Source organism: Oncorhynchus mykiss, chromosome 21 (genome assembly GCF_057628025.1).
Source record: "Oncorhynchus mykiss isolate SJ-2025 chromosome 21, ASM5762802v1, whole genome shotgun sequence".
NCBI classification, from domain to species: Eukaryota; Metazoa; Chordata; class Actinopteri; order Salmoniformes; family Salmonidae; genus Oncorhynchus; species Oncorhynchus mykiss.
Window position 1 is genome coordinate 19,665,807 of NC_143042.1, and position 17,575 is coordinate 19,683,381.

The 17,575-nt window shown below is 44.1% G+C and overlaps 1 protein-coding gene across 2 annotated transcripts in view; it reads left to right on the forward strand.

The window, feature by feature from the left end:
• The window catches only part of LOC110501052 (cGMP-inhibited 3',5'-cyclic phosphodiesterase 3A), a 72,960-nt gene that overhangs the window by 17,658 nt on the left and 37,727 nt on the right, over positions 1–17,575 (forward strand). The gene's annotated exons all lie outside the window — the stretch shown is intronic.

Sequence of the window (17,575 nt, forward strand, 5' to 3'; positions counted from 1 at the left end):
GCCCAACACTCTAACAACGGGGTTTAAAGACACCGATTGATTGTATGCACATCAATCTGTCATATGAAACATGGGTTGGTCGTTGTCTTTTGAATACAGTTTTCCAATGCAGCCACTGCATGCGACGTGTGTACAGTCCGATTTTAAAATGACCATGAACACTGCACAGTGATCGTGCAGAAATTATGTTTATATTAGTTGTGTGTGTGTGTGTGTGTGTCTGTGTAGCTTCCAGCTGTGTCTTATTAAGCTTCTCTCAGGACTGTAAGAAAACTGAATGAGTTCACTCAGGGTTTGGTGAATTATCTCTCTTTCTCTCCATCTCCCTCCTCCTCTCTCTCCCTCTCTCTCTACCTCTTGCTCTCTCTCTCTCAGCTCTCTTCTCTCTCTCTTCTCTCTCTCTATCTCTCTCTCTCTCTCTCTCTCTCTCTCTCTCTCTCACTCCCCCTTCTGTTTCTCCCCTCTCCTCCAGCGATCTAAGAAAACAGAGGCAGAGTGTTTGTATAATGCCTGGCTAAACTCTGGCTGTTCCACCAGTAGACCCACACACCCCCAGTTAAAATGTTGACACTTCCAATCCTGCACAAATTGTCCAAGAGCCATTCTTCCTCTGAACACAGCGCATTCTGTGTTTATTTAGATAATCAAGGACATATCCTCCCCTCCACGTCGGCTAAAACAGCTGTCAGACTTCAGTGGCACTGTGTTCTTTAGAAAACAGGAACAAACAGCAGAAAGTACAGTCAGAAAGCACCCATACAACCCTGAAATACAAACTGTTATAATTGCAATAGTAAATATGCTGGATGATATTGGACTATTTTATTCATCTACTGATGGATTTTGATCATTCATAATATTATATGATTCTATACTGTTTTGCAGCAAAAGGAAACGAGGGCCTACATTATGGAATAGATTTTCATCCATTCTTCGCAGAGATGGAAGCATGCACCACATAGGCCTACAGTAGGGATAATAAAGGAAATGGAGTTCCTGTGTCTCAATCTTCACTTTACATGAAAAGTCAATTACTCCACTGACGTTCACGTCACGTACCACATCAGTCATTGGGCGCTGAAAGGGGATCGAACGTCAAGGAGGATGCCGCTTTCGCGAGCCGTGACGCACGTGATGTGATGCTCTCTGACAGTAATGGCAGTAAAGAGCTACGCGACTCCAGTATCCTGAGACTGGCTTGCCATTAGCATGGGAAACGCTCCACTTAGAGGGAACCAGTGGAAGGAACTGTTTGTGTGTGTGCGTGTGTGCGTGCGTGCGCATAAAGCCAGTGGATGCATGAAGCCATTGGATTGCCTCTTAATGCGGCTTGGCAAATGAAGTGAAGGGGTGTACGTTGCGGAAATCACACATCATGATTCTATCTCCAGTCTGGCATTTTCTATGAAAATAACACTGATTCAGGGCCAATGTTTAACAGACCTTTAATTTCTCTTAGATGGACGAGCAGGGCCTTTTCCAAATGGCAAAATTCTAACACGTACATACATCTTACACGCTAGATACAATTGAATGCATGCAGTGAGACACACAACATAAGAAATACAGGCATCCAGCTGTGATACATAGTGTACATACACTAACCGTTAAAAAGTTTGGAGTCACTTAGAAATGTCCTTGTTTTTGAAATAGGCGTACAGAGGCCCATTATCAGCAACCATCACTCCTGTGTTCCAATGGCACGGTGTGTTAGCTAATCCAAGTTTATCATTTTAAAAGGCTAATTGATCATTAGAAAACCCTTTCGCAATTATGTTAGCACAGCTGAAAACTGTTGTCCTGATTAAAGAAGCAATAAAACTGGCCTTCTTTAGACTGGTTGAGTATCTGGAGCATCAGCATTTGTCGGTTCAATTACAAGCTCAAAATGGGCAGAAACAAATAACTTCCTTCTGAAACTCATCCGTCTATTCTTGTTCTGAGAAATTAAGGCTATTCCATTCGAGAAATTGCCAAGAAACTGAAGATCTCGTACAACGATGTGTACTACTCCCTTCACAGAACAGCACCAACTGGCTCTAACCAGAATAGAAAGAGGAGTGAGAGGCCCCGGTGCACAACTGAGCAAGAGGACAAGTACATTAGATTGCCAGCATCCCGGAGTCGCCTCCTCACTGTTGACTTTGAGACTGGTGTTTTGCGGGTACTATTTAATGAAGCTGCCAGTTGAGTACTTGTGAGGCGTCCGTTTCTAAAAGTAGACACTAATGTACTTGTCCTCTTGCTCAGTTGTGCACCGGGGCCTCCCACTCCTCTTTATAACTTGGATTAGCTAACACAACGTGCCATTAGAACACAGGAGTGATGATTGCTGATAATGGGCCTCTGTAGGCCTATGTCGATATTCCATAATAAATCTGCCGTTTACAGCTACAATTGTCATTTATAACATTAACAATGTCTACACTGTATTTCTGATCAATTTGATGTTATCTTAATGGACAATTTTTTTTCTTTTTTCTTTCAAAAACAAGGACATTTCTAAGTGACCCCAATCTTTTGAACGGTAGTGTACCAATGCATGCGCAAAGACACGCAATTCACACTTAGAATGCGTAGGTCCCACTCACCCTCGGGCGACCATCGCAGCACAGTGATGACTTGTATGTAATTGTGCACAAATTCAAATCAAAGTTTGTTGGTCGCGCGCAGATGTTATTGCAGGTGCAGCGAAATTCTTATGTTTTCAGCTCCAACAATACAATATCAATATTCATGTAATCCAAAGGTAAAACAAATAACATAAAATAAAGAACAAGAAATGTCAGAGTGCAGAATATATATAAATACAGTACCAGGCAAAGTTTGGACACACCTACTCATTCAAGGGTTTTTCTTCATTTGGACTATTTTCTACATTGTAGAGGTAGTAACCAAAGTAGTGTTAAGCCAATCAAAATTATATTTTATATTTGAGATTCTTCAAATAGCCACCCTTTGCACACTCTTGGCATTCTCTCAACCAGCGTCATGAGGTAGTCACCTGGAATGCATTTCAATTAACAGGTGTGCGTTTTTAAAAGTTAATTTGTGGAATTTCTTTCCTTCTTGATAAGTTTTAGCCTATCAGTTGTGTTGTGACAAGGTAGGGGCGGTATACAGACGATGGCCCTATTTGGTAAAAGACCATGTCCACATTATGACAAGAACAGCTCCAATAAGCGAAGAGAAACAACAGCCCATCACTACTTTAAGACATGATGGCCAGTCAATGCGGAACATTTCAAGAACTTTGAAAGTTTCTTCAAGTGCAGTCGCAAAAACCACCAAGTGCTATGATCTTGCCCATAGTATGGACTTGGTCTTTTACCAAACAGTGCTATCTTCTGTATACCACCCCTACCATGTCACAACACAATTGATTGGCTCAAACGCATTAAGGAAAGAAATTCCACAAATTAATTTAACAAGGCACACCTGTTAATTATTTTAAATGCATTCCAGGTGACTACCTCATGAAGCTGGTTGAGAGAATGCCAAGAGTGTGCAAAGCTGTCATCAAGGCAAAGGGTGGCTACTTTGAAGAATCTCATATTTTAATTTGTTTAACACTTTTTATTACGACATGATTCCAAATGTGTTATTTCATAGTTGATGTCTTCACTATTATTCTACAATGTAGAATATCAACACTTGAATGAGTAGCTGTGTCCAAACGTTTGACTTGTACTGTATGTATGTGAATGGTGTATAGACAGTATGCAACGAGTGCGCTGAGACTCGGGGATTGTGTTTTAATAAATAAAACCTCATCCAAAACACGAACGCCGCACAGAAACAGAAACAATGACGCCTGGGGAAGGAACCAAGGGGAGTGACATATTTAGGGCAGGTAATCAAGGAGGTGATGGAGTCCAGGTAAGTATCATTATGCGCGTAACTAGAGGCAGGAGATGGAGCACACGTGACACAGTATGGACAGTATATGAGTAGAAAAGGTGTGTACACCAGTAGTTATATAGGATGCGCCATGACTAGAATACAGTTAATACATATAAAGTGGGTAAAACAGTATGTTAACATTATTAAAGTGACCAGTGTTCAATTACTATGTACATAGGGCAGCAGTCTCTAGGGTGCACGGTAGATTACATAATCATGTTCCATGTAAGCACGCACGGAGTTGTGTCTGAGGCTGTGACCTCGGCCCACACACATGTCATCATGGTCGGCAAACCAGGTTTCCCTAGTTTACTGAAGGTGACCTTTTCTCCCCCCTTCCTCTCCCACCTCTCAATCTCTCTCTCTCTCTCTCTCTCTCTCTCCTCAGTCTGTTTCTCTCTCTCACACTCTCTCTCTCTCTCTCCTCAGTCTGTTTCTCTCTCTCTCACACTCTCTCTCTCTCTCTCCTCAGTCTGTTTCTCTCTCTCTCTCTCCCCAGTCTGTTTCTCTCTCTCTCACACTCTCTCTCTCTCTCTCTCTCTCTCCTCAGTCTGTTTCTCTCTCTCTCTCTCTCTCTCTCTCTCTCTCTCTCTCTCCTCAGTCTGTTTCTCTCTCTCTCTCTCTATCTCTCTCTCTCTCTCCTCAGTCTGTTTCTCTCTCTCTCACTCTCTCTCTCTCCTCAGTCTGTTTCTTTCTGTTTCTGTCTGTTTCTCTCTCTCTTCATCTCCCGCTCTTTCTCTAGCAGGTTTATGTTTGCTGTCATGAATCTTGTCCTGGAAAACAAAACTGTTAGGGTTAGGCATTAGGGTTAGCAGTATGGTTAAGGTTAGGGTTAACGTTTGGGTTACTTTTAAAATCCGAGTTTGTGGCGCTGCCAGCTATTGACCACTCTGCAGAGCTGCCTCCAGAACATGACACAAAACAATAACCTGCATTTCTCTACCTTCCTCATCCTCAGTTTTTTTCTTTCTCTCTCTCTCTCTCTCTCTCTCTCTCTCTCTCTCTCTCTCTCTCTCTCTGTTTTTCAACTCCTTGCTGCATTGTGGGATTGTGTGTTTTTCATTTGGTCTGGGTAAAGATGTTTAAACTGTGATTCAGACTGTTCTGTGACAAGTGAGAAACGATCCATTGACGTATGTATGTGGTGCACCGCAGCAGATGGGGCCGACTACACCGTCCAACCTCTTTCTTTGTGTTTCTGAGGTCGGGAGGGTAATTGTTTGCATCTGATGCACAGTGGGACTGGTGTTGATGACGCAGGCAGCTTGGGAGAGGGCGGAACCATGGGAAATGTAGTTGATATATATAGGACCACAGGGAGTCTGTCTACTTTAGGTGTTTTTCAGCATTGTCATGGAAATGAATCCAAATCAAATCTGATGAAAACAGAAACCACTTTTTGAACCAGAGGGCAGAAACTCTATCTTTGGACTAAGTTTAGACCGATGTATCCGTATCTGGAGCTGAGATAATGACTGTTTGTCAATGTGTTCGTCCCTGTAGACCACTGATTCCTGCTGCTTGGGTGTCTGCTCATCCTGATGGAAGTGATTTAGGACACCAGACACGTCCCTATTACCGCTCACAATGTAATCAGTGGTGTGTCCAGGCAAGGGGTAAGAAGGGTTAATGTCGCTCCTCAATAGCCAGACCATTAGATCTGCCCTAACCCAATCACAGTCATCCAGAGCCCCTCTCTGCCCTTCTCAGTAGCCCTGCCACAGGGAATGTACCTGCCCCAGGGGACTGGACAGGGACAGAGGGCTTCCAGACACACACACACACACACACACACACACACACACACACACACACACACACACACACACACACGAGACTGATGTCACTCACACTCACTCACAGGAAGCAACAACATGAGTCATGGTCCAGAGGGGGATAGAGAGTCAGGCCAGTGTCAGAGAGTGAAGCACCTACAGTGCATCATCTTCCGTTGGTTCACCCAGCTTTGATTCTTTAACACGTCTGTTTTAGTGCATCACTATACTTCAAATGTTCCTGTGTCTTGTCTAGTGTTCCTTGCTTAAAATGGGCTTGTCCTATTCTCTGTGTACGTTTCTGCCTGTCTGTCCATGGGAGTACACTACATTCGTGTCAATCCAGGCCTTTTTCTAACTTGGTGGTTCCAATTCAGACATCAATGGGAGTAGTGCCAAATAGCAGACTTTTAACCTGCCTCTGTGTGTGTCTGTCTGTCCGTCTGTGTGTAGTGATCTGATCTGACCTCTGTCCCTGGTTCATCACGGTTCTCATGGAGCACTAAGAGCCAGTGATTTGTCTGGTTCTGTTAAATTCATCTGTGGAGTAATACCCTCTGTCATAAAAAGTGAACATTTCCCAGATGGAAAAAGGTGCCCACTTGCCCAAATATGCCTGTTTCAGGGTGGCCTCCGTCTTTACAACGTTAATGTGGGCACGAGCCCATATGTCAAATTTTGGTGCGTTTTTCCTGGATATGTTTTGAAATTAATTCATATTTTTTTAAACTTTAACCCTTATTTTACCAGGTAAGTTGACTGAGAACACATTCACATTTACAGCATTGACCTGGGGAATAGTTACATGGGAGAGGAGGGGGGTGGATGAATGAGCCAATTGGAAGCTGCCCTCTAATTTCTGCCTACTGCGTACTTTGCAGTTCACTACCTCTGAGACAATGTAACAAAGAAATGAAATGATTTTAACTGGCGGGCAAGGTCAGGAGAACACACCAGATGCACTTAGAACACAAACTTCTCTTTAATTCTGTAGAGTAAATTCGATTTATACTGTAGTACAATAGCCTTTCAATGTTCCACCTCTAGCAGCCTGTTACTGACTCTACACTAATTCAGAGCATTGATTGAGAATCATTCAAGTTTAATGGGCCTGTAGGTTGGTAAGTTTTCAAACTGTAAATACCCCCAGACAGATGACTACGATCTGATGTTCTCAGGCTCTGAGTTCAATGCCTCTTCTGACCCAACAGATGCTTTACCTAGATCCACATGCTCCTAACGTGTGTTCTACCCACTCCTCCTCCTTCCCACAACCTCTCCTCCTCCTTCTCCCGCCGTCGTACCAAGCTCACCCCTGTACCTCACCCTTCACCCTTCACATCCCATTTCCCTCTCCCTCACCTCACCCCTTCTTCCTCCCCAACCTTTCCATCTCTTTTGTCTCTTTGTCACCGTCCCCCTCACCTCTCCCCTCCCTCCCCCAGTACACAGCAGGTCTGTGAGGTACTGAGTGACGCAAGAAGATAATGTGATCAATAAGCAATCCCAGAACAGGCTCCGTGCTGATCGACGGACAGACGGACAGGCAGCCGGACACAATTAGCATCAGTAAGCACAGCTGATGGCCCATGGGGACGTAGATGAGTGGTCTCTCTCTGTCATAGTCATCAGCCTGTCCAAAGGGTCCCTTCAACGCAACCCATCAACATGACTTCCACTGTGAGTGAGAGAGTGATGGTGAGAAGGAATAGATGCAGAGTGAGGGAGGAGGAAGAGCGAGAGTGACATAAATGATGTGAAAGTGAGGTAGGGGAGTATAGATTGAGTGAGAGTGTGGGGGACAGGGAGAGTAAGAGGGAGAGGGAGGGAGGAGAGGAGTTGTGATGTAGTGAGTATGTGTTCCAGCATGATGACTGAACCCAGATCAGATGTGCAGGATCAGGTGTTTCCTCCAGGGAGAAGAATGGTTTAGATAATCCCACCGGGGACACCGCGTGCTGTCTCTCTGCAGACTCTCTCCCTTCTTCTCTCTCCCACCCTCTCCGTCTTGTCCCCTGTTCACGCTCACCCTCTCTAAGGGTGGCTGAGATATAAGATGTATTCTTCAGAAGAAGAGGTCAATGGTGATGCCAGCTTCTAGGAAGGAAGCTCCCAGTGGTCCATATTTTCTTGGGACCCCTCAGTCTCTGTCAAGAAAAATCTTGACCCTGAAATGAAACCAACAGACCACACACACACACACACACACACATGATTAGATAAGAACGCAATGCACTGAAGAATGGAGCAGGGAGACCGAGGATGGAGGAGCCCTAGACAGATGGTAAATCAAGGAGGAGGCCTGTGGCGTATAATGCTCTTAAGGTACAGAGTCAATGTGGCAGTGAATCAACGTTTTAGATTTATTCGGGTTTAGATGTTTTAGGATCCCCGTCAGCCTACGCCAATGGCGAAAGCTAGTCTTACTGGGTGCCGACACATAACGAAAAAGACATTACAGACACAGGTTCATTTGAAGTTGAGACAAATAGTTTCTTGAGACCTTAATTGGTTAACAACTGCGCTCGTGAGATGTAGCTAGCTGTCTGATGTACAGTGCCTTGCGAAAGTATTCGGCCCCCTTGAACTTTGCGACCTTTTGACACATTTCAGGCTTCAAACATAAAGATATAAAACTGTATTTTTTTGTGAAGAATCAACAACAAGTGGGACACAATCATGAAGTGGAACGACATTTATTGGATATTTCAAACTTTTTTAACAAATCAAAAACTGAAAAATTGGGCGTGCAAAATTATTCAGCCCCTTTACTTTCAGTGCAGCAAACTCTCTCCAGAAGTTCAGTGAGGATCTCTGAATGATCCAATGTTGACCTAAATGACTAATGATGATAAATACAATCCACCTGTGTGTAATCAAGTCTCCGTATAAATGCACCTGCACTGTGATAGTCTCAGAGGTCCGTTAAAAGCGCAGAGAGCATCATGAAGAACAAGGAACACACCAGGCAGGTCCGAGATACTGTTGTGAAGAAGTTTAAAGCCGGATTTGGATACAAAAAGATTTCCCAAGCTTTAAACATCCCAAGGAGCACTGTGCAAGCGATAATATTGAAATGGAAGGAGTATCAGACCACTGCAAATCTACCAAGACCTGGCCGTCCCTCTAAACTTTCAGCTCATACAAGGAGAAGACTGATCAGAGATGCAGCCAAGAGGCCCATGATCACTCTGGATGAACTGCAGAGATCTACAGCTGAGGTGGGAGACTCTGTCCATAGGACAACAATCAGTCGTATATTGCACAAATCTGGCCTTTATGGAAGAGTGGCAAGAAGAAAGACATTTCTTAAAGATATCCATAAAAAGTGTTGTTTAAAGTTTGCCACAAGCCACCTGGGAGACACACCAAACATGTGGAAGAAGGTGCTCTGGTCAGATGAAACCAAAATTAAACTTTTTGGCAACAATGCAAAACGTTATGTTTGGCGTAAAAGCAACACAGCTGAACACACCATCCCCACTGTCAAACATGGTGCTGGCAGCATCATGGTTTGGGCCTGCTTTTCTTCAGCAGGGACAGGGAAGATGGTTAAAATTGATGGGAAGATGGATGGAGCCAAATACAGGACCATTCTGGAAGAAAACCTGATGGAGTCTGCAAAAGACCTTAGACTGGGACGGAGATTTGTCTTCCAACAAGACAATGATCCAAAACATAAAGCAAAATCTACAATGGAATGGTTCAAAAATAAACATATCCAGGTGTTAGAATGGCCAAGTCAAAGTCCAGACCTGAATCCAATCGAGAATCTGTGGAAAGAACTGAAAACTGCTGTTCACAAATGCTCTCCATCCAACCTCACTGAGCTCGAGCTGTTTTGCAAGGAGGAATGGGAAAAAAATTCAGTCTCTCGATGTGCAAAACTGATAGAGACATACCCCAAGCGACTTACAGCTGTAATCGCAGCAAAAGGTGGCGCTACAAAGTATTAACTTAAGGGGGCTGAATAATTTTGCACGCCCAATTTTTCAGTTTTTGATTTGTTAAAAAAGTTTGAAATATCCAATAAATGTCGTTCCACTTCATGATTGTGTCCCACTTGTTGTTGATTCTTCACAAAAAAAATACAGTTTTATATCTTTATGTTTGAAGCCTGAAATGTGGCAAAAGGTCGCAAAGTTCAAGGGGGCCGAATACTTTCGCAAGGCACTGTACATGATGATGTAAATGTTCCCTGGCCCTGTGTCTGTTGTTTACAGCTGAGGCCACTCGTAGCAGCTGCTGGCCAGCCGGCTTTGTCTCACCTCGTTATGCAGATGAGCCCCGGGTCCTCTTCAGGCCTAGAGTGGTCCAGTCGTGACGTGCAGGGAGGGCAGAGGGGAGGGAGCGAGGGCTATCTGCCTGTCACTCAGCCAAGGGCTCTATCTGTCTATGTCTCTCTCTCCTGCTTTTTCTGTCGCTCGCTCACTCCCTCTCTCACAAACACTCTCTCTCTCTCTCTCTCTCTCTCTCTCGTTCTTCCATAATGTAGTGGTGTAGTCGTGACGTGCGGGTGCGGGGTGACGCAGGCCTGTCCGTCATGTCATTCAGCCAGGGGTCCTTTCAGAGCAGTCTAGAGACACTCCTACAGGGGCAGGCCATTCACAACATATACCCTCTTCTCCAAGGCCTTTATTCCGTACCAAGGACTTGTTTATTTGGGTGACGCACACACCTGTTCCCTTGATTTCGTCCCATCCCCTACACACCAGCCCTAGCTCCAGTCCCATACACCCCAGTTTATTTCTCCTGCTTCAGCCCCAGTCCCGACTCTGGTGCTTCCAGCAACCAGGTTTTATTGATGTGTCCATTGTAGTCCATCCGTTCTCTACAGTCGTCTGTGGGATTTCCTGTCCAGTGGCTGGTGTAACAGGGGCGGGGTTGTGCTGTTGCTGCATGTATGTCTCCTAGTGTTTCACAGCTCTGTCCGTGTATGTCTCATATCTCAGCAGGTATATCTCTCTGGTCACCCCCAAAACCAATTATTTCTTTGGCCGCCTCTCCTTCCGGTTCTCTGCTGCCAATGACTGGAACGAACTACAAAAATCTCTGAAACTGGAAAACACGTATCTCCCTCACTAGCTTTAAGCACCAACTGTCAGAGCAGCTCACAGATTACTGCACCTGTACATAGCCCACCTATAATTTAGCCCAAACAACTACCTCTTTCCCTACTGTATTTATTTTATTTATTTATTTATTTATTTATTTTGCTCCTTTGCACCCCATTATTTTTATTTCTACTTTGCACATTCTTCCACTGCAAATCTACCATTCCAGTGTTTTACTTGCTATATTGTATTTACTTCGCCACCATGGCCTTTTTTTGCCTTTACCTCCCTTATCTCACCTCATTTGCTCACATGGTATATAGACTTATTTTTCTAATGAATTATTGACTGTATGTTTGTTTTACTCCATGTGTAACTCTGTGTCGTTGTATGTGTCGAACTGCTTTGGTTTATCTTGGCCAGGTCGCAATTGTAAATGAGAACTTGTTCTCAACTTGCCTACCTGGTTAAATAAAGGTGAAAGAAAAATGTGGTCCCTCTTCCCTCAGGATTTCCATTGTTCACCCATCGCTCCAACATGTAATCATGTGGTGTGTGAATGCGGCTGTGGTGACACTGATTTTGTTGAATGGTGAAATTGAGGAAAACACATGGAGTCCCTTTCAGAGCTGCGTTTCATTGAGTGTTTTTGCATGGACATTTACGGTACAGAACCACTGGTTGGTTTCAAAGGTCTTGGTCGATACAGGATATACTAGCAGTCAGTCAGACCTGCTGGTGCTGTAAAAGATTTACACTGGGAATGTAACACACAGGCCTGTAGAGTGTGTGTGTGTGTGTGTGTGTGTGTGTGTGTGTGTGTGTGTGTGTGTGTGTGTGTATGGAAGCAGACTGTAGTAAACACCAGTGGAATGTGTCAATATTCATAACATGTATGAGAGCTGCTAAAACATCCATGGCAGACATATTGGGATCAACCTCACCTGTCATTTCTGAGACATTTATAACTGTCATTTACCAGACTGTTTTATTCAAAGGGACTCATATTAACTTGATATATATTCAGTATGTGTGACCCGTGCAGGAATCGAACCCGCAACATTGTCATCATCTTCACCAGTTGAACGTGTTACATTTTCACACAGGGAAGTGTTGGACAAGACCGATATGTGTGAATCACAGAAACACCAACCCCATGGTTGCAATTACTGTCACGCTAAGTATTTTCTATGGGCAGCACGAATGTGCCATTATTTCTTAATGGGCTTGGAAGGCCTTGAAACTCTCAGGGGGGGTAACTAGCAAAGCAGCTAGATCCTGTTTAGTAGCCAACACTGTTAAAACCACCTCCAGATTGTGTGTGTGTGCTTGTGCGTGTGCCCATGCAAACGCAGGTGCACGTGTGTGTGTGTGTGCGTGTGTGTGTGTGTGTGTGTGCACATCCGTGTGTGTCTGAATGTGAGTCTGATGATATAGCATCCAAAAGTGTTAAAAGCAAACCTCCAGCAGCCCCCCCCCCCCCCCCCCCCCCCCCCGAACAGGGTTAATGAATCTATGCCAGGAGTCTAGCAGCAACAGCCCCGTTTCTCTTCCTCCCACCTATAAAGTGTCAGGGTTTCAGGCTTCAGGCCCAATTCTCACTGGAGCAAGGAGGCCTGACGAGGGTCCAGGGGATTGACTGGCAGCGTCTGTCGTCCAATTCCGTGTCCAGTTGGCCTTTCTCCACAATAACAGGTAGTGGAGGGAGTCTGTGAGCTCTGGGTTGCATTTCATTGCAAAATGTTTTGTTGCATTGTAGATTTTGCCCTCGTTCACATCCCTATGTAGATCTAAGATGACTGTATTGGTGAAAGGGGAGGGAGTAACTATCTGGAATGAAATGCAGCCCAAGGCTCAGGTCCGTGACTGGTCTTTTCCAGAGTCCAGAGAGAGAGGAGAGGAGTGCTCAACTATCCGGCGAAGAGTTTCGCTGCAATACAGGGGTAGTTTACAGTGTCTAACGCCCTGAGAAGGAGTCTGGAAAGAGGCAGCAAATTCCCTGCTTTATGAGTTGTTTTCAAGCTGGGTCAGAGGAGCGTTTGACTGTTACACTAATATATCCCAGGGCACGTATTCATAAACCATCTCAGAGTATAAGCTGATTAATGTTATTCATAAAATGCAAAACTGATCCTAGAATACAGGCCCAGGTCAGGATAACAGCTCCACCTGCAGGTGTAAAGCAGCACCCCACATCGTTAGCAATCTCCCCCAACGAGGAGAAACTTAAAAAGTAGAGAGAAAGTCATCGCAAGTCCTGGAATGGAACTGATTGAAAAACAGAGCTTAAATGGAGAGAGCGAGACGAGCGAGTGAGTGGGTGGCAGGCAAAGTCACCAAGGGGTAGTTATCCCTGCTGGCACTAGGTCGGAAGTGAAAATGTAATCGCCATGAGTTTCGACAGTCAAGGAGCCTACATTGATATAAAGCTATCGATAGAGCATGATATTACCGTGGCCCCGGGCATCATAAAACAACTATTATGCTGGTAATGACTGAATCATAGAGCCGTGAATGGTAATCTGGCATAGCACTGCATTTAGGCCCCAGTGGTTTCCTACCCTCCCATAGTCTTTACGTTATTAAAAGTGCATTAGAGCCGTAATGAAGGCCATCTGAGGGAGCAGTGGGGCTGAGTGGAGGGCCCACATACCGGTTTGACCAGGTGGAGATGTGTGTGTTAGTGATGTGTGGGTCAGCTGTTTGTTCACCCACACCCAACTGCAATTGCTAATAACCCATCTGCAAACACCCAACTATATGTGATCAAGTGAAAATGTGATGCCCCGTCGCTATCCCGCTAATATATAAAATGCGCTGTACAGTCAGAGATGATGAAGCGCTTCGACGTGCCTTTTCAGATTCCTGACATGTCGGTAGGCTGTTTGTTAGTCAACGTGTCTATAGTTAGATGCACTGCCGCTTCTCTTCTGTCATTACTTGTTGCCCTAGAATACTAAATGAGTCCTTGCTCACCAGAATGTCATAAATCGATAGAATGAATGAATGATTCAATCTAGATGACACTGGTAAAGGTTTCCCTTTCTTCTCTGCTTGTCTCACGCTACAAAGATGTTTAGGGACCAGGGATAAAATGCAATAACCCTCAGAAAAGTAAAACATTTTCGTGCAAAATTTCCAAATGACATCAGTTTGACCCGTTTTAGAGACATTAAAAGCTGTGAAAACTACTCAACATGTTTCTGATATGATTTTGGCTTGTATGCATATTTTATGTATTTGATAGTACTATCAGCTTTTATGATGCTCATAAAGAGAGCACCTTTATAATAGACCTGTATTCTTTCAAGATGCTGAAATAAGTCAATCATATTTCTCCACTCTTGTTCCCGAGTCAAAATGTACATTTGGTCTAGAATCTTACTGCAAGAAATCCTTAATTCTGCAGGAGTTAATATTATATTAGGCTTATGTGAGGTTGTAGATCTACAGTCAACTGTCTATATTTCAGTTACTATTCCATTTAACCCATCTGAACAGTAGCCTACAGTTCCCTTGACATGTCATTGTGAAGTCCCAGTCTTGTGACTGTCGAGTTTTGTATAGCACCTCATAATTATCACACATAACATAGCCAGCACTGCTACAATCCTCTTTTACCCCTTCATTAAATCTTTCCCAAACTGTAACGACAGATCTCTTCTTCGTCTGAAGAGTAGTAAGGATCGGACCAAGATGCAGCGTGGTAAGTGTCCATAATGGTTTTAATACAGACAAATGAACACTCGAACAGAAACAATAACGTGAAATCTACAACAACCGAAACAGTACCGTGTGGCGACAAACACACACATGGAAACAAACACCCACAACCCAACAGTGAAACCCAGGCTACCTAAGTATGATTCTCAATCAGAGACAACTAACGACACCTGCCTCTGATTGAGAACCATACTAGGCTGAACACAAAAACCAACATAGAAAAACAAACGTAGACTGCCCACCCCAACTCACGCCCTGACCATACTAAAACAAATAATAAAATAACAGTACTATGGTCAGAACGTGACACAAACATTAGGCTACTGTTCTGGCCTTCCATCTATTTCTTTTCAACTCTCCATTTCGCAGCTTTTCTCTTATTGAACTCGACTCCGACATTGTCCTTTTTGTCTCTCAGTGGATCAACGTAAATCCTTTCTGCCCACGTTACCAAAAGCAATCGGCGTGTATTTGTTGAGCGTAAAGTTAGGCCGTAAAGATTAGGCTTAGGCTACGCCCTAACGCTAGATACAAATAATGAATGAAAAACCTAAATGTAACCTAATTGCGCAGAATTATACATTTATGGATTTTTAATGCATCGTTTTCTCTTTATTCAACCCGCCACCTGCCCTTCGTCCACACAATATTTCCTGACCCAATATTTTATGAGTCTAACCCCGCATCACTATAGTATATGACACCAATGAGCAGGGCGGAGATAGATAAGGAAGACACAGAGAGAAGAGGGCAAGATGAGATATATATATATATACTGAAGACAGCGAGAGAGACCGAGAGATTCCGAAGAAAGAGAGAGGTACTGAAGAGAGAGCGAGAGATACTGAAAAAAGAGAGAGCGAGATCGAGGCTGTAGATACACAGAGAGAGAGAAGAGAGAGGCATTGCCAGTGGCGGTGTTTCATTCATGGTAAATTAAACACACTGCATCATCATCCTCTTATTAGGTAGATTTCCTCATCTGTCATTTAATAACACACAGACAAACAGAGTTCTGGTTTGCAGCCCTGCCTCCCCATCGTCCGTCATCTGTCCTCCTTCTCTGTCATCCTCTTATCATGCTCCCTTCAACCTTTGTCATCCTCCCTGAGAGTTTTTACATTTTCTATTTTTCTCTTTCTATCTAAATGAACAAAACACTGAGAGAGCTAGTTAGTTAGTTAGTAGGAGGACATATCAGGCTCTCCGTTTGCTCATTAGATTTTCATGAGCTGTACACTCACCGCTTACTCACCCCCCTCTGGTTCAGTGGTGGTCCGATTCATCCTGTTCTTCTGCCCAGGGACTTATTTTTAACATTTGAGTCATTTAGCAGACGCGCTCCAGAGTCACGAGTCAATGCATACATTTTCAATACTGGTCCCCCGTGGGAATTGAACCCACAACCCTGGCTTTGCAAGGGCCCGTGCTCTCCCATTACGGGACTCAGACTGAGCCACATGGGACCCAGTTACTCTGTTACTGGTAACTTGTTCAGAACTGGATGGTTCTGATGGCTCAGTTGATTAGCGTGTAGTGACTAGCACAGTCTCTATCACCGGAGTACAGTGGGTTTGATTCCTTAGTGGGCTACCGTATCATGTGTCAACTATAAGTCACTTTGGATAAAAGTGTCTCCTAAATGACTGTTATTTATATGATACATTAAAGCTGTCCCTGGATAAAATTGTAAACAGTTTAAAATCCCGAACCATGGAAAGGAACACTGCTCGGTTTCAAATGCTACTTCTCTGATGATTTTACCAGAGAACTCAATAAAATGAAAGGTACAGCCCCGGGCCTCTATTTTTACTGAACGTTGCTCTTGCTGTACTTCTAGGAAAACAGCCCAGCCAGACCATAATATAACATATAGACCTGTAGGTTTTTAATGGAAGCCCAGGAAAATAGCCATAAACAATGTGGACGATTGAGAGAAGTCTTTGACAGATGAGAGAACCTCAAAGCTGTCGGACATAGCGTACATTGTAGACTTGGTTAACTAAATGGGTCCTTGGCCACGACTCACCATCCAACCATGGAGAAGATCAGGAGGTTCTCTCTCTGATCATTAGCCTCTCTGTATGTTTCATGGTATTAAAACCTATGTGTATATATATTGCAATGACCTACGTAGCTAACTACAGTGTGGTCAGAGGGAGAGAACGCATATGTGGACTAGAAGCAGAATATACATTAATTTTTCGGCTGTATTGAGTAGATACATCACCTGTCTAGTTAACCAGGATGTTGAGTGGTGGTAGTGGGCTTGACTGTCGTTGAGCTGTAGGGGTTAGGGTAAGGGGACTCAGGACAAAGACACAAATTGTGGTCACTGTTATTGAGGGAGGGAGACGACTACAGTACCATCCTCTGCGCTAGAGGACGAGAGAGTGGAAGAGACAACAACAACAAAAACACCCAGAGAAAAAGGATCTGAGTGATCCTTTTATAGATCATGTTTCCGTTGGCTCCCTCTCTTGCCCTCTTTGAAAAGGTTCTGTTGAAAAGAACCGTGGTTGAGTTTGTGGCTCAGTGGGAATCTGGGTGAGGACCCCACCAAGAAGTGTTACGTAATGTTACTGTATGTGACATACAGCCAGCCGTCCACAGAGTGTCAGCCAGTCAATGTAGGACTCATTCTCAACAGCTGAGTTAAGTCGCCCCATCAGATTGTAAAAGACTGGACACTTATTCTATAATACTAGGGCAGAAACTCAAATCAGAGACAATGTAACTGATTTTAGAGGGACTCTTTCACTTTGTTGTACATCGGTTCAAACCGTGAGAATATTCAAGCTACTGTACACTTCAGTCAATTTGTCGAGTCCCTCTTCTCCTGCCCCTGCCTTACCATGAAGATTATGCCAGGGTAAACTAGTCTCTGCAATGTGAGTCCAAAATGGCAATGATGCTTTAATGCCTTGATGTTGATCCTGCGTCGCTTCCTGCCTGCCGACGCGAGTGTAAACGAGCCTGCACTTAGCATGGCGTGCCTTCGGGACGGAGGTTAGTGTGTGTGCGTGCGTGTTAGTACTGTATGTTGTTTATTTGCTAATTAGAGTGATTAAAGTTGTAGCCTGGCAGAGGCCATTATGCTGTGCTGAAAGGCTCAGTACG